This window comes from Portunus trituberculatus, chromosome 19 (genome assembly GCF_017591435.1).
Source record: "Portunus trituberculatus isolate SZX2019 chromosome 19, ASM1759143v1, whole genome shotgun sequence".
NCBI classification, from domain to species: Eukaryota; Metazoa; Arthropoda; class Malacostraca; order Decapoda; family Portunidae; genus Portunus; species Portunus trituberculatus.
This window is the reverse complement of record NC_059273.1, coordinates 1,457,435-1,483,729: the sequence shown is the minus strand read 5'-3', so window position 1 is coordinate 1,483,729 and position 26,295 is coordinate 1,457,435. Positions and strand designations below refer to the sequence as shown.

At 39.1% G+C, this 26,295-nt stretch overlaps 1 long non-coding RNA gene across 1 annotated transcript in view; it reads left to right on the top strand.

Moving 5' to 3' along the window:
• The first annotated feature begins 361 nt into the window (after positions 1 to 361).
• The window catches only part of LOC123506076, a 374,938-nt gene continuing 349,004 nt past the window's right edge, over positions 362 to 26,295 (top strand). The window contains exon 1 of the long non-coding RNA XR_006675337.1: positions 362 to 434. This is a non-coding gene — a long non-coding RNA (uncharacterized LOC123506076). The remainder of the gene's footprint in view (positions 435 to 26,295) is intronic.

Sequence of the window (26,295 nt, the reverse complement as noted above, 5' to 3'; positions counted from 1 at the left end):
AACTTTGCGTTCCCTTACGTGTCTGTGTGTGTGTTGTACTATGTCGTGTTGTGTTGCGTTTCGTTGCACTTTTCCTGTTAATTTGAGCTTCGTTTTTGTATGCAATGGGCGAATTATGCAGAAGACTCCCTATTAATTTCGTGCCACCTCTGCATACTAACGTTGTTCAAGCACCAATACACGCCTAATGGTGGCTCCTCGGTTCTCACAGCTCTGAACTGGGTCCAAACGAATATTTACACCTTTGATTTTTTCCAAAGGATTTTCAGACAGTTAGCAATACAGGTGTGCATGTTACTTTCTGCTGAAAACTTCCGGTGCACCCGATGTGCCCTAAAAGTACCTTTGTGTTACAGGAAACAAATGGACCAACTGGGAACGAAACAGAGCCTTTGGTTTGTGGCAACGAAGCAACATCCAACCTTCCCCGCTCAGTAAGTACAACAGCCTGGCTACTGTTCATGATCCAAGACATGTATAGCCAGTCCAGGTTCTGCTCCTGCTCATAATGTAAGGCAGGTGTGGTTATTGTGGGTCATGCTACTGCTTATGACCCAAACCATGTAAGGCCCATGTAAGCACCGCTTTTATTCATGACCTAAGACAGGTTTAGGCAGAGCTGGCTGAGAAGGTTCCTCCGTTCTTTCATATATGGTTCGTGTTAGAATTCTACATCGAGTTTTAGACCGATATGCTCTCTTGTAATGATAAACAAGTCTGGAGCTCATGGATTTCTTTAGGCTATTAAGCTGTGAGAAAAACATGTAGTTAGATTAACAAGCATTTACGAATTTTATATTTCTTTACTTTGAGTTTTCTTAATGATCAATTGATAGAAAAGTGCGTTGAAGATAAAGATCAATAGACAATGTTCTAACTTGATTTTTATTTTAGTAAGGAACAAAATAATCAGGATTTGATTTTCTAAGCAGTAAAGAAATTCGTTTCCTTGGCAATTCAGGAGTTGTTTAAATGCAAAGTTAATGATAAATGAATGACAAATAAAAATTCACCTCGGCGGCGGCGACTGGAATGCCATTTACGTTCATCATTATGTGTGTATGAAGTGCATGAATCATAATTACAGCAATAAACTACAACCACTTGAGAACACGAACACAAACACGATCACACACACACACACACACACACACACACACACACACACACACACACACACACACACACACACACACACACACACACACACACACACACACACACACACACACACACACACACACACACACACACACACACACACACACACACACACACACACACACACACACACACACACACACACACACACACACACACACACACAGAAGAACCTCGTCCATATCAAAGATTACACCTACCGCCATAAATACAGTACCATTCCCAGTCAAGTCACGTTGATTAACCATCCCTGACGTTACTCGGTCTTCTTTACCATTCTAGTCAATCGTACATATTTTTTACGATGTTTTAATTGATCCGTTTTTTGTTATTTAACATTTAATGGTATAGGAAAATGGAAGGAACTCGTGGTGAAAATAAGTAAATAGGAACAGCAGCAGCAACAACAACAACAACAACAACAACAACAACAACAACAATACGTAAATCACCTCACCACTTTCAAACAAACACAGCATCACCAACACTACCATCACTACCACCGCCGCCACCTCCAACACCGACACTACTACTATACCATTAATATCAGCAAAAACAACACTAAAACGGGGCACGGAACAGCCTTTCTTTACCAATTACAGCCCAGACGAACCATTACCTCTGGCACACACCGCCTAATTGGAGTCCTGCACGGCGAGGCGTAGTACGGAGACGAAGAGGAACCTTCCCGCTCCCTAAGTAGCCCAGGGAACGACACTGAGAGGCAGGTGTTTGTTTGGAAGCCTGCCCCTCTCTCTCTCTCTCTCTCTCTCTCTCTCTCTCTCTCTCTCTCTCTCTCTCTCTCTCTGAACGTGGAATTTCTTACTTTGTTCATCTAATAATTACTATCTTGTTGCTACGTGTTCTATTTTTCAGTTTTGCTTTCCTCCATTCGTGTCCTCATTTTTCCTCCTCCTATTTTTCCTCCTCCTCCTCCTCCTCCTCCTCCTCCTCCTCCTCCTCCTCCTCCTCCTCCTCCTCCTCCTTCTCCTCCTCTTCTTCCTGTTCCTCCTCCTCCTCTTCTTCCTGTTCCTCCTCCTCCTCTTCTTCCTGTTCCTCCTCCTCCTCTTCTTTCTGTTGCTCCTCCTTCTCCTCCTCCTCCTCCTTTCCTCCTCCTCCTCCTCCTCCTCCTCCTCCTCCTCCTCCTCCTCCTCCTCCTCCTCCTCCTCCTCCTGCACATTTTTTCCTCCTCCCTCTACTTTCCTTTATTAATTTGTAAATTCGATATAATTAGCGTCCTTTTTTTTCTTCTCCTGAGTAAGTTAGGCTTCTTGGAATCATAACATCTGCCAGTGAGGCACAGCACCACAGACCATAGAAAGGTAAAAAGTCGTAATCTATAAACAATATCTGGTTCCTAATGGCGGGGTGTGTCTCAACTCTATTATTCTATTGGCAATATCAGTAATCACACGGTGGCCCCAGCAGACGGATGATTTAATGCATGACTAAGCGGAGTGAAGGTGAAGGTATTGTGGGTGTATATTGCGTGTTTTTATTTTATTTTTTTTACTAAGTGGTTATATTTCACATTTTATTAATATTTGTTTATTTCATCTTATTAGCAATATTTCTAGCAGAAGAACAATACGTAATAAATTAGTATCTGGTATGTCTACAAAGAGATGAAATATGGTCGAATGCTCTCACCCTTGATGACTGAAATTCTTTAAAGAAAAAATGTGAAAATATAGTAACTGCTAAAGGCAAGCTGACATGCAAAGGAGCGTAAAACTAAACATTGGTCATCACTATCCAAAACGTATCCAGTCTCTCGAGCCTGTTTATTTTTGTGCACCTGCAATGTTCGTGCTAAGTTTATTCCACTAATTTTCTGTTCGGTTTGTGAGGTCACATTTATTTTTGCTAATAACAATGGAAAATCAGAAAATAAATGCAAGGACGGAAAGGAAGGCAATGTGGCGGCGTGGAAATATTTTTACGAAATTGTACGTAGTGTAATAGAAGAGAGAACCCATTATTTCAACATACATGTATTTGGAATACATTCAATACAAAAATCTATTTTGAGTATGTCTTGCTTTGTAGTATGTCTACATATTTTCGCATACAACACAAAAGAGCTATTTTGATTATATTTTGCCTTATGGTATTTTTAGATATTTTCGCATAGAACACAAAAATCTTTTTTGAGTGTGTAGCAGTATAGTTAATATATATATATATATATATATATATATATATATATATATATATATATATATATATATATATATATATATATATATTTTGTTTATTTATTTATTTATTTATTTTTTTACATATACAAAGTATTTATTTTCTCCGAAATCTTTTCGTATACTATAAAGCAAGGTACAAAGGCTCACATAATACCCACCTGAAAATCTAAGTATTTGGAATCAAACGCATCGGTGACAGACTGACTAATTGAAACATGAATGAATGAATATATAGATCAAAACATTATCGCCACTGGCACCAAATTTATTGCCAAGTGCACTGTCCAATAGATATGTCGAAAAGAAATAATTTTAAATCAAATACCCGAGGATGGTAGCGGGCTTCCGGATCGGCGCCGAGAGGGCTACTGGCACCAGAAAAAGTATCACACCCACTCGACGAGAACAGGCAACCCGGATCGGCTGTATCAGTCCACTAACTCACGCCCGGAGGAGGCAAATTGGTCCTTTTTGTCACGGTAATTTGTGGGTGATATTAGCCTGCGATGTATGAGTGTACGTCCAATAACCCAGGGGCGGGTGGGGACTAACACTGCTATAGATGGAACAAAGTATTAGAACATTAAGAGAACTTTACGCGACAGCCTGCCTCGTTCGAATAACTTGACTGCTCGTAATGCGTCTAAGAACGGCGTGTCGAATTACTCAGAGCAGCTGACAGACGTGTGGCAGATCGGCAGTTGTTGTTATGAAGATCCGGCAGTGCTGTAAATTCTGGGGCGGCGTGTGGAAAGGCAGGTGGGGAAGGCATGTTGGGTGACATATATCAATTATTATGAACCCTCGTAACTAACTGTGCCGGGGAGATGTAGCAGAGTGGGAGTTGTATATAAAGGTTTGACATGACTCTGTGTTTATTTTTGTGCGGCTAGTGGTGAACACTAGTGGGTGAAGTGAGCCATTTGTTATATGTCACCGAGTGTTTTGTTTTATATTATGTATTTTTCTCCCCTGTGGCTAAATTGATGTTCTTTTGGAACGTATTGCTCGGAGGAACATTTTTTCATCCCGCTCTAATAAAAGTTACAGTAACTCCACTGAATATTTCACATTTCACAAATATTTCACATTTCACAAAGCTTTGAAGTAATGAAGCGGTGGTGAGTTTGTGGATCGTGGTGGCGTGACTCATTTCTGGCTTGTTTACATACAGAGGTGGTGTTCACATGATGTGTGTACAGTGGCCGGCCAATCAGCGGCAATTTTGTACTCTTAGTCTTAAAAGCCTCTGCCTGAAAGGGCAACGGATGTTTGATAACGAGAAAATTTATTCACTTCGAAAATAGCTATTTATTCTCATCATTAACATGCATCACATTGACAACATGGTTCACGCCACCCGTGCAATGCACACCTCTTGCTTCTCATAATGCACCGATACACTTAGCAAACTTCCTCTCGAGACACTCATGTGCCCATCTCCGATTCCATCCGTTCATCCAATTTGCGGCCGTCGCCTTGCCTCCTCCACGTCTGCCTCATCTCAGCCATCCATCCAGCCGCCGCACCTCCACCATCTCGCACACTGCGAAACAATTTTATGGCCTGTCACGGTCTGCCACGCGCGTGTTAACATAAAAAGATATATCTGTTTTAAATGTGGATGCCTGGAAACCCTTGAGGGAGAAAGGGAAAAAAAAGTAAATAAATGACGCTCGCGTACGCTGAAACTGGTGAGTAAATCTCGCAGGTGATGAGATCCCTTTGTGCTGCTGCTTGTGTGTTTGTGTGTGTGTGTGTGTGTGTGTGTGTGTGTGTGTGTGTGTGTGTGTTGTGTAACCATCGCAATAGGAGGTAACTGCAGTTATGATAGTAACCGCAGAGGAATGCAATTGAAATAACATGAGCAACATGCAATCGGAACGTAAACATGATGAACATGTAAGTAAAATGACATATTTTTTCATACATAGTAAATAAACATGATCTGTACTGACGAATTGAAACATGACCATCATTCGGATTTACCTGGAGTCAGATAATCCAATGGAACATATTGATGCGGACGTCAGAGAAAGTTGGGCAGTGAGTAGAGTGTAGCAGTCCCAGCTGGCGTTCCCCCTCACCCTTTCACCCATCTCGCTCACACCGTGATTTGCTTCTGCTCCTACGCACCCACGCACCCACGCACCACTCTCTACAGGATCTTCCCGCACGACTACTAATGCTTTAGAAAACTTGCCGCAACATCAGGAATCAAGCCCTTGAGAAGCTGAGGGACGAGGAAAGCGGGAAGAGGAATCGGAACCAGTGTAAAGTCGCCACTACTCTGAGAAATGGAAAATACGAATATTTATATAACACATAATATATTTAAGAGAAAAGTTAGTAAACTCCAAGAGGAGAATACTGTCTCTTCTAAATAAACATTCACTAACATTGGTTGGGTAAGATCTTTGCGTCACCAGGGATTTAATTATTGTGTCATGATAGTGTGCACCAAGCCAACCCATTAACTGATTATGACTGGTGGTGTGGGCGGAACGTGGTTGATTGAGGGCTGGTAATGGGCGGGCAAGATGGGGCGGCGAGGCGGGACGGGAGGAAGGCCAGGGGCAATATGGTTGTGGAGGTGATGGGACAGAAGGGACATCAGCGGGAGGGACAGAGACGACAAAGTGAGCGTTATGAGCCGTAGCGTGAAATGAAGGGAAGGCTGGAGTGTGTCCTTAAGAATGGAAGAGTATTATTTTAGAATATTTTGATCCTTAACCACAGGTGTGTGTGTGTGTGTGGGGGGGGGTATGTCTGTCTGTCCGTCTGTTCGTCCATCTGTCTGTCTGTCTGTGCGTCCGTCTGTCTGTCCGTGTGTGTGTGTGTGTGTGTATGTGTGTGTGTGTGTGTGTGTGTGTGTGTGTGTGTGTGTGTGGATGTGTGGATGTGTGAGTGTTGTTACAGTGACAAAGGAAAATTAATGGTCTTGTTGTGTGTGTGTGTTTCTGTTTGTGTATGTGTGAAAGATTCCCGCCTCAAGTCGTGATCATCTGTGTTCCTGTCCCGCCAGTCCCATGTCTTTGTTCTGTTTCGTTCCTCATCCTCATTATTTTTCCAGGTGTGAATCGTACCTCTATCACTCCCGTCCCGATTTTGTTTTCAGGTAACCATTTGCACTTTCATATTTGTCTCAGGCTTTTCATACCCTTCATGTTTTTCTCCTCCTCCTCCTCCTTCTCCTCCTCCTCCACCTGTACCTCCTTGCCTTCTCTTTAACCCTGCCACAAGATTAATGTCCTCAGTTTCTCCGAGCTATTTTTCACGTTTTCTTTCCACATTGTTCAACATGTATGGAGTTTGCTTCTCTTGCTTTGTTTTCCTTCCCTTCTTATGGTTCCCTAGTCTAGATGGTTGCATCTCAATTTCTCGACAATTGGGTGATCTTCGCTCTTCCAACGCGGTCGTTTCGTATTTCTTCTAGCGTATTTTTTTTTCTTTAATTCATTGTATTTGTGGAACTGTATACTCTGCTAGGACATCGGTCGTTAAAAAATATTTCCATATTTATGTATGATATCTAAAATAATTATAGTGATCTATTTGAAACAATGATTAGTTATAAGTACAAAAACAAATCTAGAAGCACTATGAGTACTGGACAATTTTAGCGATATTTGGTGTAGAACTCTTATGAACACAGATACGAAAAAGACTATGAATGACGCAACAAAAGCTACATTCAAATCATACTGCACGCGCCTCACTCTTTTATGAGTGTTCCAAGTGGCAGGAACAAGAGGCTGTGGACGAGGAGAGAACACTGTAGCCATCACCACCGGTATTGACTGGAAGTGGCTTATGCAGCAGTTGAATTTTGCATATCTGTAATGGATCAAAAATATCCATCTTTCCAGACTTTCAATCCACCGACAGGGATGAAGAGAGAGGACCGGGAATACACACAGAGATGGATGGACTCGTCGAAAATGGAAAGCGACGCTCAAGATGAATAAAAAGAAAAGATTTACTAACTGATAATGAAAGAGTTTAGGAGAGGAAAGGTTATTACAAAAAACCATGCAAATGACAAGCACTATAATGGGAAATAGAGGAATACAACTAAATTACTGGGATATCGAGGAAAGGAAAATTCCACAAAAATAATGACAAAAATCTGTCCGAAAGTTTCAGACACAGCCTTCTGTTAGTCAGTGGAAAAAAAAAAAAAAAAGTTGAGCCTCCGCCTGTTCGTGACGGCGGACCAACAATCTGTGATGTGAGGTGTGTGGAACACGCTTCTACCTGATGGGGAGACGCGTCACGTGCGCGTGCACACACACACACACACACACACACACACACACACACACACACACACACACACACACACACACACACACACACACACACAGCAGAGGAAGGTACAATAACAGTCGAACACTCACTCCCCTAGTAGAGGTAAACACTGTCACTGTTATCGAGCTGAGCATGAAGACAGACAGTTAGCATGGAAGGGCGCTGGGAAGGCCGGGAAGCACAAGGGAAGGGAAACTCAGGGTAAATGTCTCTAGATTTCATTCAAGCAAATCTTTTTGTCATTGTTTTCAAAAGAAAATGTGTCTGAAATTCAGTTGGAAATGTGATACGAAATGGACTTGTACTTCAGGTGGAAAAGAATTTTGAGAGGAAACTGTAGCATACCAGGTTGACAATTATGAATTTCATGCTAGGCTCAATATTCCGTTGTCAGTTCGATGAGGGAGACAGCAACGTAGGGCAGAGAGAGAGAGAGAGAGAGAGAGAGAGAGAGAGAGAGAGAGAGAGAGAGAGAGAGAGAGAGAGAATATGGGAGGGTTTTAATGGGAAGGAAGGGGAATATGTAAGATCTTTCTCCAGTAATCGTGGGGACTCGCTTGCTATGGTGGTGCTCTTGGTTATTGGTAACCTTCTGCTCGTCTTGCAATATTGACTCCGCTCCACCCGACGCCCAGCCTCGGCTTCCACACAGCACCTCGCCCGCACTTTGAAACATTTCCATTATTATTTTCGTGAGAGTGCGAAGATGTTTGAGAATACCTTGATATTTGTAACGTAAGCACTCTTTCTTAATGAAAAGTGTGTTTCCTAGTTATACTGTTATATATAAGATTTTTTGCCCTCGTTAAAGATTTTGTCCTCCATGTATTTAAATGTGAAGGTTTCTTACTTATTTAGCTACCTTGTTGTTTTCTTGGTGAAGCACATCAGATTAAATCATCTTATGATAATCTTTTCTCCTTAATTGAATACTTCAAAGAATACCCTAGCACAAATTTAAAACATTGAGGATATTTTAAGAATAAATAAAACTTCTATATAGGAACGTATTGTGCTTTACGAACGCGTATGTTTCAGATCAATTAACCCTGAACTCTCCCTCTCCTTCTCCTTGTTCTCTCTCTTTCTCACTCTCCTATCAGTTATCCGATCAATATTTCATCCCGTCGCGTCTCACCTGACAACCTCGCTGCAGCCTCACACGTGAGGCCCGGCGCTGCTCCTAGCCTTGTCTCGTCATTAGTTCAGCACGTCACCTTGTCTCTTGATCAATGCATAGCGCAACAGGCGAGATAATAAGAGAAGTGTTCCTCTTTTTTATGCTTATGCCTCATTATTCTTATCTTTCATTCTCTCTCTCTCTCTCTCTCTCTCTCTCTCTCTCTCTCTCTCTCTCTCTCTCTCTCTCTCTCTCTCCTCATCTCTGCAGGGCTTCCTTCCTTCCGTCGGCCTGCTGGATATCCTTTCCCCATGGCTTTGTCCCTGTAAGATGCGTGGGAGGAAGGGGAGGAGGTTGGTGACGAGGCGCAGGAGGGTAGGATAAAGAGGGGATATTGAGCAACATTCTGACTCCAAGGAAGTATTAACGTTGTGGCAAGGGAGGGAGTGGGCGACAGATGGTGGTAGTGAAGAAGAGGCAACATGGAGAAGAGGGAGAAAGGTTAAAGGATAAATGAGAACAGATAAGGAGGAAACTAGAACTGTTAGTGTTAATATTGGTGGTTCTAGATATTGATATTGATGTCTTTGTTGGCCTCTTGTTTGACAGAGTATATTTATAAATAAGAAGTACTGGTAGAGATTAGATGAGGTCCGTTAAGCAGAAACTTTTATACATAAACGATAAGTAAATGCATATTATTCATTAATTGGAGAGTTTTCAAATCCAATTCATAATAAGGTATAATTTTAAGCCTTTTATATATATATATATATATATATATATATATATATATATATATATATATATATATATATATATATATATATAATAAAGAAATGAAATGATATAAGGGAAAGCTCAACCAAGTCTAGGCAGGTTCTTCTTCCGCCTGTGCTTGGCTATCTGATCACCTGATATTTACTGGCAGGAACTTGTTGGGTCTCCAACCTCACGCCATCCTCCCCTTACCCAGTACGCGATTAGTTACGCGGGACATATCACCTGACTGATTAACATAGATTTTCATTGTTATCTTTTGTTCTTCTTTTTCTTTTTTTTTTCTTCTTCTTCTTCTTCTTCTTCTTCTTCTTCTTATTATTATTATTATTATTATTATTATTATTATTATTATTATTATTATTATTATTATTATTATTGTTTTTATTATTATTATTATTATTATTATTATTATTATTATTAATGTTATTATTATTATTATTATTATTATTATTATTATTATTATTGTTGTTGTTATTATCATTATTATTATCATTATTATTGTTATTGTTATTATCATTATTATCAGTTGTGGTAGTAGTAGTAGTAGTAGTAGTAGTAGTAGTAGTATTTATAGTAGTAGTAGAAGTAGAAGTAGCCATAGTAATAGTGGCAGTAGTTTATGTGTATTTTCATATCAAGGGCGTATGCGCGCAGGCCATTAAATTTTCTTATCGCGGCGGCCAGATGCAGTAATTTTTTATAGCCATGGCCTAGATTCTTGGCCACGTGACACCTCTGCTGCCCACCACATTGGGAACACAAGCCAACGCGGAAGTCACAATATCGAAAGATCCTTTTGCTTGCTTGATGAAAAGATTAAGCATTTTTAACATTCATCACAATCATTGTTGATTTGATTCTTAGCACACACACTCTCTCTCTCTCTCTCTCTCTCTCTCTCTCTCTCTCTCTCTCTCTCTCTCTCTCTCTCTCTCTCTCTCTCTCTCTCTCTCTCTCATTCTCTTGGTAATCCGGAGATATATTTAAACGCGAATAACTACGTAGTAAGGAAATAAGTAAAGAAAAAAATAATAAAACCAATTGAAACTTTTTTTTTTATTCCATTGTCAATAGGCGACTTGTGCAGCTGTGTCGCCAGATGGCATCAGGTGTCTCAGTGCCACAGAGCGAATTTCTCTGAAAAAAATAAATCTGCATTACTTTCATATAAGGACAATTATTTTTACTCGAGTTCTCAACTACTATATATCGTCATTACTTTCGTTTTGTTTAGATAAAGGTACATATCGACTACATTTTTTTTATACAAGCAGTAACAGTTTCTGTATTGATATGTATTTATAGTTTTCCAGAAAGAACGCAGAGCATTTATGGTAATTAAGTTATTTTATCAGAGAAATTCGCTCTGTGGCACTGAGACACGTGATGCCATCTGGCGACAGAGGCAGTTTCACAAGTCGCCTATTGAACTCATATTATATTGATCAATCTTCCTTTTTTCTTAACGTTTTCGGGACATGATGTAATGGAAACATAGAATGAAGGAAGGGAAGAATACCGGGAGGAAAAAAAATAAAATTAATTCACAGACTTGAAACAGGAGGAAGAAGATCCAATGGAAAGAAACACCACCACAGGGGTCGTGTATCACGCCGATGTCTGTCATTAATGAAGTTGGAAAAGGAGAAGGAAGTGGAGGAAGTCGAGGAAGAAAAAGAAGAAGGGTGCGATGCTGAGGAGTAAAACAAAGGCGAAGAAAATTGAGATAAGGAAAGAAAAACGTAAGAGTTAGAAACACATAATCAAACGTAAAAAAGAAGAAAAGTGTAATGTAAGTGAAAAACAGAAGAAAGAAGAGAAGTGCAAGGAGAGGAAAAAAATGAAGGAAAAGAGTAGAAACACGAAAGTGAAGTTTAAGGAGTAGAAAGAGAAAAGAAGAAGAAAAGAAAAAGAAACAGAAGAAGAAAAGAATTAAAACACAAAAGTAGGAAAATAAAGGAAGTAAATATAATAAAAAGAAGAGAAACGTACGGAAATGAAAATGATAATAAAAGCGGAAGTAAGTACAACAATTATAGAACAAAAAATAAAACTAGACCGAGAATCTCTAATGGGTAAACAAAACTCGGTGTGAGTATATACTATTCCCGCCTCGCACATTATTCAGCGTCTCTCATGTTGTTGGTGATGACGACGTACAGGTTTCTCGGATTGTCATGGTGTTGATCGTGTTGGAAGATTGAATATGAAAACCCCAACATATTGCACCTTCATCCTCGCGGTTCCCCGTCGGGCTGTTGACACCTTTAGCTTCTTACACCTCAGAATGATTGTGGCTACTCTCTGAACGTATGTGAATTCATGCATTTCTCTAATAATTCATCTCATTTCGTCTCTCTCTCTCTCTCTCTCTCTCTCTCTCTCTCTCTCTCTCTCTCTCTCTCTCTCTCTCCTAAGCATTTTTCACTCCTGGTCAAGTTTGTTCAGTAACCTCGCGTGCATAATTTAGTTACAAATCCTCGTAACTTCTCCCCTTTTTTTTTTTTTTATTTTTTTTTTTTTTTTTTTTTTTTTTTAGGGTGAGGGGAGCGTTGAATTCGGTGTGGTTTATGCAGCGGCGCTCCCGGATGACCTCAAAATAAGAAAGAGAAAAAGAAATCCTGCTACTTGCTCTATCTACACACGAATCAACATTTAAGGATGTATAGAGGATATGAGTCTCTCTCTCTCTCTCTCTCTCTCTCTCTCTCTCTCTCTCTCTCTCTCTCTCTCTCTCTCTCTCTCTCTCACACACACACACACACACACACACACACACACACTGACTGACTTTAACTTAAACGTGCCTAAAATCCACGAAAGTAATGTCAGGAATTTTGTAGACTTTTTTTTTTTTTTCATTCTTCCCGGACATTGATAAACCAAGGAGATCCACATACACAGCAGGTTCAATTATTGATCATATTTCGACAAATAATTGTAAAAATTATCAAATAATTAGTATATGGTAAACGTCGATTAGTGATTATTTTCTCGTTTTCAGTATATTCTGCACCACCTGTGATCATGCTCATGACACCCGTGCCCCGTGTGGCAATATCCCGACGATTATTTAACAACAATTCTATCGATTCGTTCAGAACAGACTTGGAACCCTACAAATGGAGTTCAGATTGTGTAACATGTGTCAACGAGAACTTTAACTTGTTCGTGACTAAATTCCATGAACTTTATAACAATTATTTCCCATTGATTCAATTCACAATTTAAGAAAAGTGTGTTGGGAAACAGTATATAACTACAGCTCTCTCTCTCTCTCTCTCTCTCTCTCTCTCTCTCTCTCTCTCTCTCTCTCTCTCTCTCTCTCTCTCTCTCTCTCTCTCTCTCTCTCTACTGTTGAAAGAAATATATTTACGGCTTTTACTTTTTAATATTTTGATGATATCGCTAATTGCATCACTCTTTTTTCATCTGCAAAAGAAACTAGAAGAGTAAACATACGATTCGATATATAAAATTTCAAAATAAAATATGCAATTGTTGAAAGGATATCGGCGTTGTTTAATGAACGTTGCAAGAAAAAGAAAGTGTTAATTGTAGATACAGCACCATCATTGACAGTAGTAGTAGTAGTAGTAATAGTAGTAGTAGTAGTAGTAGTAGTAGTAGTAGTAGTAGTAGTAGTAATAGTAGTAATACTAGTAGTAGTAAGAGTAATAGTAGTAATAGTAGTAATAGTAATAATATCATAGTAGTAGTAGTAGTAGTAGTAGTAGTAGTAATAGTAATCGTAGGTAGTAGTAGTAGTAGAAGTAGTAGTAGTAGTAGTAGTGATTGTAGTAATAGCAATAATAAAAGACGACCTACTAGTAGTAGCAACAGCAGTACCATTTGTAGATGCAATAGTGGTGGTAATCATAACAGTAAATTTGAACACAAACCTACGCTGTGCTAGTGAGTGACTTAACTTTAACGCAATATGATTAATTTTCCCACTGTATCAGCACGACGCTTCATCCGTCTGCCGCACGTAAGCCTCTGAGTGCTGAGTGGCGGCGAGGACGGGAAAGCAATGAGCTCATCTTGCGTGTAAGCAATTAAAATTAGAGAAGGCGTCTTTGTGTGTGTGTGTGTGTGTGTGTGTGTGTGTGTGTGTGTGTGTGTGTGTGTGTGTGTTTGGGGTGTGGGTGTGTGTGTTTGGGGTGTGGGTGAGTGGGTGATTGGAGTGGGTGGAGTGGGATGGCACGCTGTTGTGTTGCCACGGCGATCTGTGTCCGGGTCTTGTAATTGGAATCTTGGTATAAATGACGGAGACGACGGAGTGCTTTGCTATGGGGGGCGTGTTGGCGTGGTGGTTATTGTTGCCAAGACAATGGGGGAGGTTGTGTTGATGGCGGGGAGATGGCGCCCGAAGACTAATGGTGGATCTGCAGACTGGAGGGAAATGGTGAAGATTGGACGTGCCGTAGAGAATGGTAACTGCTTTCAAGGATTAATTGTCATTGCCTCCTATTGCTGGTTACCTGTGAATTTATTACGCCGAACTGACTGAGTAATTTATGTTGTTTGTGAGGGCGAGTAAATAATTGATTCTCACTCGTATATTAAATCTGCCGAGAATTATAGAGTTTGAAGGTAATGTTTTGCTTTATGAGTTTTTGTTTTATTTCATATCTATCTAGTGAAGAGAGAGAGAGAGAGAGAGAGAGAGAGAGAGAGAGAGAGAGAGAGAGAGAGAGAGAGAGAGAGAGAGAGTAGAGAGAGAGAGAAAAGCGTACATTTCTTAAATGGATATCCTCTTTCTCTTAAAAATCAAATGTATGTGAAGAGACAGTGATATCGTTGTGATTGTCGCAATATGTCTACACAAAGTCGTCTCTTTTCTGTCCCTTTTGTCTGTTCCCTACTAGTCTCCTGACCTATAAAGTGTTTCTCTTTCTTTTTTCCGCGCAATATTCGGACACGTATCGCTATGGTGTAGTGGAGTGCAGGACAGCGGGGGAAGCGACCGAGATAAGGCAGGTAAAGTCAAGGCTCTCCTTTTTCTATTATTTTTCTCCTGTGTCTGTGCGATGTTTTTATTTGACTATGTGCTTTATGTTTCGCGTTGAAGTCAGCGTAGTGTTTGTGTTAGCGTGTGTTGGTATGTGTTTATCAATGAGAGAGAGAGAGAGAGAGAGAGAGAGAGAGAGAGAGAGAGAGAGAGAGAGAGAGAGAGAGAGAGAGAGAAGGAAAACACTGAAATAGAATTACTGTGTAAGAGCACACAAGGAGGCAATACAGCTGGATAATGACTCTGTGTGTGATAAGATATTGTTTTCGCCAAAGAAACTTGTTACGTCACATCACCAAGACAACCAGCACGAGATTCGAAGTGCTGGAATGTTCGTGGAAGTGGAACAAGAACAGGTGGTGGTGGTGGTCGGGGTAATGATGATGCTGGTGACTGTTAAGGAGTGATATAAACTGACCGGGGAAAAAATAAAGTAAACTATAAAACTGCGTCTCATATAGAAACGTATTTCATAACTTTAGTTTATGTGATAGCATGAATAGTAAGAAAATTAATGTAACGAGAGAGTAGTAAAAAGAATCCTCTTAATAAAGTAGAAAAAATATCAATATATTTTAAATGAATATATATATATATATATATATATATATATATATATATATATATATATATATATATATATATATATACATACATACATACATACATACATACATACATACATACATACCATTGAGCCTCGTGTGCACTTGTGAAGATAACCCAGATACTAAAACGAAGAAGAAACACCAGTGAAATATATGGAGTAATGTCGATGACGATGTTGATGACAATAAGGGGGACTATAAGACGATGATAATGACAATAAGGGGGACTATAGGACGATGATAATGACAATAAGGGGGACTATAGGACGAGCTACATGTGAGCTTGAACTTGACAGGGCACACATTAGGGTTCTCCTCGTCACGCCGTGTAACCATTAAACCCGCTCTTTCCTGCGATCATATGACCCAACCACCATTCAGCTCGGGTATCGGATGGCCCGCAACCCATCTCCTTCCTCCCTTCCCTTCCCTTGCGCCCCTTCTTTCCTCTCTCACCCTAGCTCTGCACCTTCTCCTGCTCCGTGCGCCTCCTCCTTTACCTGTATTCCTTGGCTCCTCTTGCTCAACATCCCTTTAACTGACTCACCTTCCCGTGTCGTGTATTGTCATCTTCCTCTCCCTCGTTCGCTCGCATAACCCTTTGTTGCTTTATACTGTTCGATTTCATTTGGTTTCTTGATCTAATTACAAACGTTGTTCTTTTTATTTCTTTCTCATTAATATTCTTTCCCCTTTTTTATTCTCATGTGTTCATTTTTTTTCATAATGTGGTCTTCTTATTGTGTATGTTTGTTTCAAATTATGATTGTGAAAGTAAGTACTTTTTTGTATTATTTTCAAGGTACTGCTCTCTCTCTCTCTCTCTCTCTCTCTCTCTCTCTCTCTCTCTCTCTCTCTCTCTCTCTCTCTCTCTCTCTCTCTCTCTCGTCACTAATGGACATCCTCTATCGTAGATTTCCGTGGTATACACAGAGGTGTCATTCAGGTTTCTAGCTCCTTTGTGTCAAGATATGAACACCACCACCACTACCACGTCCACCACTATTACACTATTACTTTACCAATACTAATACTTCTACTACCGCCACCACCAATGACACACATACTTTTACCACAGCCACATTTACAATTACCATAATAACGAGAAGCACCACTAGTATACCATTACCAACACCAAAACCAGCTTCTCCACCACACGCTCTTTGACCCTTTCCATCTCCCTGCTCTCTCTCACTCCCTTTCTTCCTCCATGGCTTTTACTTCTTTTGCTGAAGCTGCTTTGTCTTTGTCCGTGGTCTGTGTTTGGTGGTGGGAGGTGACAGCGGCTCAAGACTTAGGACCGAGGGGCGTCTGCTGTCTCTTGTCGTCGTCTGCGTGTTGTTGACGTGGCAAAGGAGGGTGTAACATCTGCTTCCTGAACTGTTTCCGGCTGACGGGTACATGGCTTCGCTGCTGGCTAGGCGGAGGGTTTGGTCAAGAAGGCAGAGAGCGGCTCTTGAGGTAGATGAGAAGGTACAGGGATGTTCCGGGTAGTAGGATGGGATTTAAGAGCTGTAAGTTGTGAAAAAGTGGGACTAGCAGAGGTAGTTGGTAGAGGAAGGTCAAAAGGAATGGTTTAATAGGTAGGGAGTGGATAGACGGATGGATGGATTGGTGGGTGGTTATATGGCTGGTTGGGTGAGTGGGTGAGTAACGAGAGGGTGAGGGAGGACAGGTGGGTCTTCGGGCATGTGTTCCTCCCTCCTCTCCACCTTCACCCTTCGCCCCTCCCCTACGTGATGGTCATTAATTAGGCTTCGGTGTTTAATGGGTAAATTAATCGCTCGTCTGATCAAGTGCTATCACCGCTAGGCCTAAGCAAGTGAGGATGTTTCTGTGTTCCTCAAAGGGCATCGCTCTGAAAGGAATGTTAATTGTGGCATATTTACATTAATTTATTTGGCTGTACTGTACGCGTGTTTTGTTTACTTACTTAATTACTGTGTGTTCATTATTGATTAACTTATCGTTTATTTTTCATATCTGTATTTGTTCATTAATTTGTACGCAGTTATGTCTCTGTTTATATTGGTTTGTGGGAAGCAACGCTCGCTTTGGCGTTCATGTTGGCGTGGCCTGATGATTTGTTTATGAGGGCAAGGGGACGTGTATGAAGCCATCGCTCCCCGAAGTGTTGCTCTGGATACAAAGCCTCTTAGTGGTAGCCACGCCTAATGGTTTAACATGAAGATAATATGAAGCCATTCAGTAATGTGGGAAAATTTGTAGCAGCAGCAACAGCAACAGCAGCAAGCAGTCCGGGTGCATCCCATGCGCCAAAATTTACTGGGTTAATACATTTAGTGGTCCACCACAGTCTACCCGGTGTGGTGTTGTTATTGTGGCGGTAATTGTTGTGGCTGGTAATGATTATGACAGTAATGATAATAGTGTCCATGATTAAAAATCATAATTACAATAGCAGCAGCAACAACAGTAATTACGATTACGATGATGATGATGATGATGGTGATGATGATGATAATGGTGATGAGGATTAGTAATATTTCTAGAAGGAAAGATTAAAAGTAATAGAGCATGATAACTAAAAGAAAATATTATAGTATACCAAGAAAAACATATATTCTTGGAGCAACACACAGTCATTAATATTCAGAGTAAGAAGTGATGTGATAGTGTCATGGGTTGATAAGAGACCATTTGTTATACAACGAAAGTGATGAAGAGAAACAGAGGAAATTAAATGAAGTAGAAAAAAGGGCAGAGGGACGAAGATGAAGGAATACAACCAAACTAATAGGGGAGGGACACCAGGATGCTATAGGAAGAGGTGGAGACAGAGAACTGCGGGAAGCAGGAGGAAGAGGAGGAGAAGGAGAGGAGGAGGGTTGGTGACGGAATATGAGGACAAGGAGGAAGGACGGAGGTATGAGGGAGGAATGGGACAGAGTAGGAGAATGAGGAGGAGAAAGGAAGGCTGAGGTGGGCAAGGAGGGAGGCGGTGCTGGTGGCGTTGCTCCTAGGTTATAACAAGGTAGAGCGAGGGATACAAATTGCTGTGTTTACCTCCCTTGGTGCACCGCTGTGATGGATGGAAGCGAGGCGGCCACTGTGGGGAGAAGGAGGGAGGGATTCTCCATCACCCTCCCCCCTCCTCCCTTCCCTCCTGTCGTGCCTACCCTCCATACACCCAGTGACCCCCGCCCTGCATGCCTCACGCCGGGAAACTGCCTTAACAACACGGAAGGAAACACTAAATTGTCTCCTCTTTAACGTGGATCGTTCTCGGCCTTCCTTCCTCATTCTCATTTTTCTCTTCCTCGTTTTTTTCCTGTATTTCTTCACTCCTCTTTCCCTCTCCTCTTGCTGCTTTATCTGCATTCCCTCTCATTCTATTTCCTCTCGCTCTTCCCCTCATATCTTGATCTTGGACTTTTTTTTCTTTAAGGACGTTTGAATGGCAAAATAATCCTTTGGCTGTGTAAGATTATACATGCGGAAAACAAAAGGTATAATGTTGAATAATACACACACACACACACACACACACACACACACACACACACACACACACACACACACACACACACACACACACACAGATTTGAGAATATATAGGTAGATAACATTAATAGGTATGTTTAAGTGTTTTCAAATTTATGATGTTGCACCAGAGAGAGAGAGAGAGAGAGAGAGAGAGAGAGAGAGAGAGAGAGAGAGAGAGAAGCGGGTCCCATTATGCTTTTTTTTTATATTTAAGTGTGATTTATTCTCATTGTGCTGTGTTTACTTATGGACAAAATTTTTCTTGGAGACAAAGGCAATATTATTCTACGAGAAGGCTTTTTAAATAATTTCCTGGAGATTACAGGTACCCGAGCAAGATTTCTTGGCCGCACCTGTATGGTAATGCACTGCAGTGGCGGCAGGTTAGTGCAACTCTGTTATTTGTACAGCGCTCTCCCAAAACACGTTTTCAAACTATCATGAATTATACAGTGTTTCATGTATTTAGTCTCAGCTGGGAATGAGCGAGTCCTGTTGTTTTTTTTTTTTTTCCATTAGTGAAGTAAAATGAGGGTTATGCATTTTTACACATTTCGCATCATCAAGGACAGGAAGTGCTTAACATTTGCCCTGTCATTTCTACTGGTTATACTTTTCGTTGATTTTAGAACCTGTACTTTGTGATTTAACGTCGATTTATTTACAATACTTGCTTTTCAATTGAAGAATTTCTACTGCTAAAGCGTCTCAAGTAGAACTGTTGTTTATTTTTTTAGGAATGATTTTTTTGTAAGTCTTTCATTGGTTGGTATTAACATTTTTGTATCAATATCTTACCGAGTGCAGAATTGAGCGTAACGATTGTTGGCAGTCGCACCGAACTGTTGCTATATTTTTACTAATGGAAAGTTTGTTCTAGTGCCATTGATTATTATCATCGTCATCATCATCATTATCCTTACTGTTGTTAATGTTAATATTATGATCAATATCATAATTTAATATTGATATTTATTATTATTATTTTAATTTTTATTATTATTATTACTATTATTTTTATTATTATCATTATTATTATTATTATTATTATTATAATAATAATAATAATAATAATAATAATTATTATTATTATTATTATTATTATTATTATTATTATTATTATTATCATTTTTATATTTATTGTTGCCACTATTATCATTATTATCATAAATGTTGTTATCATTGTTATTATTATTATTATTTTTATTGTTGTTTCTAGTTTGGTGTAACAGCAACAGGAACAGTAATAACACACACACACACACACACACACACACACACACGGTAGCTCAGTGGTTAGAGCGCTGGCTTCACAAGCCAGAGGACCGGGGTTCGATTCCCCGGCCGGGTGGAGATATTTGGGTGTGTCTCCTTTCACGTGTAGCCCCTGTTCACCTAGCAGTGAGTAGGTACGGGATGTAAATCGAGGAGTTGTGACCTTGTTGTCCCGGTGTGTGGTGTGTGCCTGGTCTCAGACCTATCCGAAGATCGGAAATAATGAGCTTTGAGCTCGCTCCGTAGGGTAACGTCTGGCTGTCTTGTCAGAGACTGCAGCAGATCAAACACACACACACACACACACACACACACACACACACACACACACACATACATGTTGTATTCGTGTAGTTGATATTTTAAAATCATAAACTACGTATTTAGTTACAATATACATTATTAGCAGAGGTGCAAATGTGGTACGCTTTGCATTCGTGCTTTTAAAAAGGCTGAAGTGTTAGACTGAAAACATCATGTTGTCGGTGGTAGTGCATCACATCATTAAAACTCAGTCATTGGTGTTTGCTCCTGTGCTCGTTCATATATCAAGAGCATTTTTCGGTATGAAAATATTTGCTACATTGTCATGAATAGTAAAACGGAGAACCGACATTGTTAGAATTGTGTGATTACATACTAAGAGCCGATGCAAATGCTTTATAATGATTTTTTTTTTTTTTGCAGAGATAAACAGCAGATGCCTTTGTTATCACTAGTAATTGGTTGCATTTCCAATTAATAACACGTTCACCATCATTATTTGAACAGACCTACCAACAAAACAAAATCATGACCTTATCCTGCTTCCCTACATTAATCTCTATATGTTATTTATTGGTCCCATATTTTCTGTCATGAGTGATTGAGGATGTGTGCCATTGAAAGAAAATAAAACATGACACTGCAGAGATTCAGACAAAAAAAAAAAAAAAAAGTAATCTGAATAGTCTTTTGTATACACAACGGAAGAAAATATAGAAGTAGTTTAAAGTAGCAGCAAAAAAAAAAAAAAAAAAAAAAAAAACTAACATTCCCTCTACTGTAAAGGAAAAATCAATTGGTGTCAGATTCTCGCAGGTAAAATATCAAAAGTAAAGAAAGCGAAACCATAAGGAACATACTTTTTTTTTTTTTATCACTGACTGAGTAATATTACCTATTTCTTATTAAAGCTCATGAGATGATAATTTTTTTATTTTTTTTCACCGTAGGCCAAAATATAACGGGGGTAAGAATACTATTTCTAGGGAAAGTAATGATATCTTCTTGCATTGAAAGTGCGATCGTTGTTTTTCAGTTAAATAGAAATGTAAAAAAAAAAAAAAAAAAAAAATGAAGATGAAGTCTGAAATCAATCTTTTAACTGCAGTTGTATTTTTCTCAGTTTCATAATTTCTAATTTACTTACGTATTAGTTTTTTTTCTAACCTTCTAGATTATTTCATCTAAGTAACCCGTCTTTCTTTCCTCAGCTTTTACAACAAATATTCTCCAATAATTAAGTTGCATGCATCTCCGGCTTAGTTCTTGTTTAGGTTAAAATCAATAAGCTAACGTGTGTGCCATTTTATGGCTATGTCAGAATCACAAGGAGAAATTATCCTCATTTAGAACATTATAGTTTTGTAGAGCATGCGTATTAAAAAAGAAATCTCAAAAGAATAAAGACATAAGTGAAATCATACTACTAATCTCCTCACGTCAGCCATAGGGGCCGCCGTGGTACAGTGGACCACAGCTTTTTTTCCTTTCAACACACTTAATAAGATTGAAAGGAAAAAAACTGTGGGCCATGACCAAAGGCCCGCGTCACCCCTCTCTGGTGGCAACCAACAAGAACAACAACAACAACCATGCGTGTTTTGGGGTCCGAGGGGTCTCCAAGCGCACGGGTTCGTATCCTGTCCACGGTCTGAGTGTAGGTTGGGCTTCCTTTCTCAGGGCAACGGTTTCCTAGCGGGTGGGTTTTGAGATAGGAGGCACCATAAAAAAGTATCCCCTTTAGCCCAGAAATTCCCGTGAGAAGCCCACATAGTATAAATAAAAAAAAAAAGCATGTTCTCCGTATCGTCTTCTAGTGGGATGGAAGTAAATCGGAGAAAATGTGACGATATATTTGGAAGGAAAGTTCTTGAATTATGCATTTATGATTCAGAAGGTTGGTTCATAATTAAAAATCTGTAAAAAAAAGCTTCCACTCATACCGAATGTCATAAATGATTTATAAACAACTTCATCGTGGCGTAAAACTTGGAAACTTCTGTGTAAAACCGTTATAGTAATATTTTGAAATTTTTACTTTGATATATGATATATACATATATACATATACACATTTATATATATATATATATATATATATATATATATATATATATATATATATATATATATATATATATACACACACACACACACACACACACACACACACACACACACACACACACACACACACACACACACACACACACACACACACACACACACACACACACACACAAACAGTATATGTATATACATTATATGTATATGTATATGTATTTTCAAATAGTGAGAGATGGCTTTTTAAGTATCAATAAGACTATATGGACTACGTGTTGGAAACTGAAATTTAAGAGAAACTTTCTTCTAGGTGAATATTTCTATCATGAATGAAAACTGGAAATTGTGTAATTTAATCAATATTTGCTTACCAAAAGGTAAATCGCATGTGAAAATAGCAGAGAGAGAGAGAGAGAGAGAGAGAGAGAGAGAGAGAGAGAGAGAGAGAGAGAGAGAGATCCAAAAGGTGACATTTTTTAGTTTATTTTTATTTGGTGCCGGTGCTGTGTGTTTCTTCCACTTCTTTCTACCTGTCATCCTATTCCAGTGATTCCAAACCTTTTTAACACTGCTCCTGTATTTTCCTCCTTCTCTTTCTTGTTTGATCCAAACGTCCCGCTACACATGGTGGGTTTGGGCAGCAACCTGAAATGTATTTGTGTTCCTCCAGTATTTATGTCGTTTTGCCCCAGTAAGGTGTTTTGTAACCATTCGCTCCTCAAGGGAGGGGCAGAGGCTATCCTCACGTCACCACTGGTAGCTCAATTGCCACCTTTGTATGCAGCTCGCATCACTTCCTAGTGTTTGTGATGGTGGGAGAAGAATCGGTCGCGGACACATGTGCTGTCAGCCACGAATAGTGTTGCACAGTGACGAAGTACAATTACCTGAGCACTGTACCGGAGGAATCTTTAACAACGATATGATCATCATCACTTTTTTTTTTTTTGCCCTAATAAAGAAGTGGTATAATGATAACCATCACTAACACTATATGCCTGGAAAAACCCGGTGCAATACTTTGTTAGTTTTTAAGGAAATGGAAGCGTTGTATGAAAGTATTCTGATATAAGAATGTTGGTCATAAGGAGAACTTTGATATTCTATTCTCTAAGTTAATGTTCTCGTTTGTATGAAAACCTTTTTATTCATCTCAGTACGGCATATTGGTGTTCGTATATTGGCTTTGTTGTACTAAAAAAAAAAAGGAAAAAAATTTTGCGTTACTTCAGAGCTTATTTATGTTTGTTGGTTTTCATTTACAAGATATTTTTGACAAATCACTATAAAAAATACAAAGCATTCATAAAAAAAATACTTAGAAGATTTGAATACGTCCACATCCTGAACTAAACTATAAACAAAATCCCACCAAACTTTACAGTCCCACTATTTTTTATAGAGAGAAAAAAAAGGATATAGAATCTTAATATTAGTAACAATGTTTGTCTCAGCTGAAGTAAGAACCTTTTGTCGTGTCAAGTGAAAGGGTGTTCCCGATAACCTGCGACAGCTTGGCTTTTACACCTGAAGGAGCAAAAACCCTCAATAAATAAACGAACTCACACTTATATACTCCAGGCTGTGGCGGACGTTGTTTGAGTTTCCCCTGAAGTGACGTGGGGAGCCAGAGTGGCGACGGCCGAAACAAATAACAGTGCGATATAGGGATAATAGAAAATACAATGGGAGACCGGTTTGAAGCGATAGGTATCAACATATATATATATATATATATATATATATATATATATATATATATATATATATATATATATATATATATATATATATATATAATTGGGGCAAAAAAAACTTAGCAGTTTTCAATGCCTCAAAATTTCAATTCCTCCGTCGATCAACTTGACATAACTTTCCAGACAACTATCCCCTCTTCTTCAATGACACTCAACTGTCTCCCTCTTCCACATTGAATATCCTCGGCTTGTCCTTTACTCATAATCTTAACTGGAAACTTCATATCTCATCTCTTGCTAAAACAGATTCTGTGGCGTCTCCGCCAGTTTTTCTCGCCCCTCCAAATGTTAACTCTGTACAAGGGGCTCATTCATCTTTGTATGGAGTACTCTTCGCATGTTTTGAGGGGGTTCCACTCATACGGTTTTATTAGGTAGGGTTGACTCAAAAGCTTTTCGTCTCATCAACTCCCCTCCTCTGATTGACTATCTTCTGCTTCTTTCTCACCACCGAAATGTAGCATCTCTTTTTACCTTTTATCGCTATTTTTATGCTAACTGCTCTACTGATCTTGCTAACTGCATGCCTCTCCTCATCCTGCGGCCTCGCATCACAAGGCTTTCTTCTTCCTCTCACCTCTATTCTATCAAACTCTCTAATGCAAGAGTAAACCAGCATTCTCAATCATTCATACCTTTCCCTGGTAAACTCTTTAACTCCCTGCTTGCTTCTGGTTTTCCATCTTCTTACGACGTGAGTTCTTTTAAGAGGGAGGTCTCAAGACATATGTCCCCGAATTTTGGTTAACTCACGTGTCTTTTAAAGGGAACTGGCAACCCAGTGGGCCTTTTTTTTCCATATTTTGTCGCCCTTGCCCAATATTCCCTCCTGCATAAAACACACACACACACACACACACACACACACACACACACACACACACACACACACACACACACACACACACACACACACACACACACACACGAACAAAATTAATTTTGTTAGTCGTGAAAATGTGACCCAGGAAAGAAAATCCTAGTATTTTAGTTTTGCCCAAATATATTTCCATATTTGCTTTGTATGTGAAAATCCTTAACTCAAACTTTGTTGTACCGAGAACCACTTGTTTGCTACGCCATCGCACGGCAGGCAGGAGAGGCGTATGTAGCCGATGAAATGGTTTTCTTGCTGTCATTATTATTATTATTATCATTATTATTATTATTATTATTATTATTATTATTATTATTATTATTATTATTATTATTATTATTATTATTATTATTATTATTATTATTATTATTATTATTATTATTATATTTATTATTGCTATTTTTGTTATTATAATTATATTATTATTAATATTATTATTATTATTATTATAATTATACTATTATTATTATTATTATTATCATTATTATATTATTATTATTATCGTTATTATTATTATTGTTATTAATATTATTATTATTGTTATTATTATTATTATTATTATTATTATTAGTAGTAGTAGTAGTAGTAGTAGTAGTAGTAGTAGTAGTAGCAGTAGTATTGTTATTGTACTTGATGAATTTTTCGATTGTGGTGTTATTGATAATTCTGTTCTCTGGCGCAGAATTATTTCTCTTTACCACCACCACCACCACCACTACTACTACTACTACTACTACTACTACTACTACTACTACTACTACTACTACTACTACTACTACTACTTCGTCTCATCAACTCCTCTCCTCTGACTGACTGTGTTCAGCCTCTTTCTCACTGCCGGAATGTTTCATCTCTTGCTTTCTTTTATCGCTATTTTCATACAAACTGCTCTACTGGTCTGGCTAACTGCATGCCTTCCCTCCTCCTTCTACGGCCTCGCTACGCAAGGTTTTCTTCTTCCTCTCACCAGTTTGTCCAACTCTGATGCAACAATTAACCAGTACTCTCAAATCATTCATACCTTTCTCTGGTAGACTGGAACTCCCTGCCTGCTTCTGTATTTACACCTTACGACTTGACTACTTTTAAGGGATGTTTCAAGACATTTGTCCCTGGATTTTGGATAACTCACTTGACCTCTAACGGAAAGGCAACCCAGTTGGCCTTTTTTTTTCCGTTTTTGTTGCCCTTTACCATTTGTCCCTCCTGCATAAAAAAACTATTACTACTACTACTATTACTGCTACTACTACTACTACTATTACTACTGCTACTGCTACTATTGTCCTGGACCGGTTCTGATCTGGATCAGTTTAGAGGGTATTGTGAACTTACCATTAAAGCTCGTTTTTA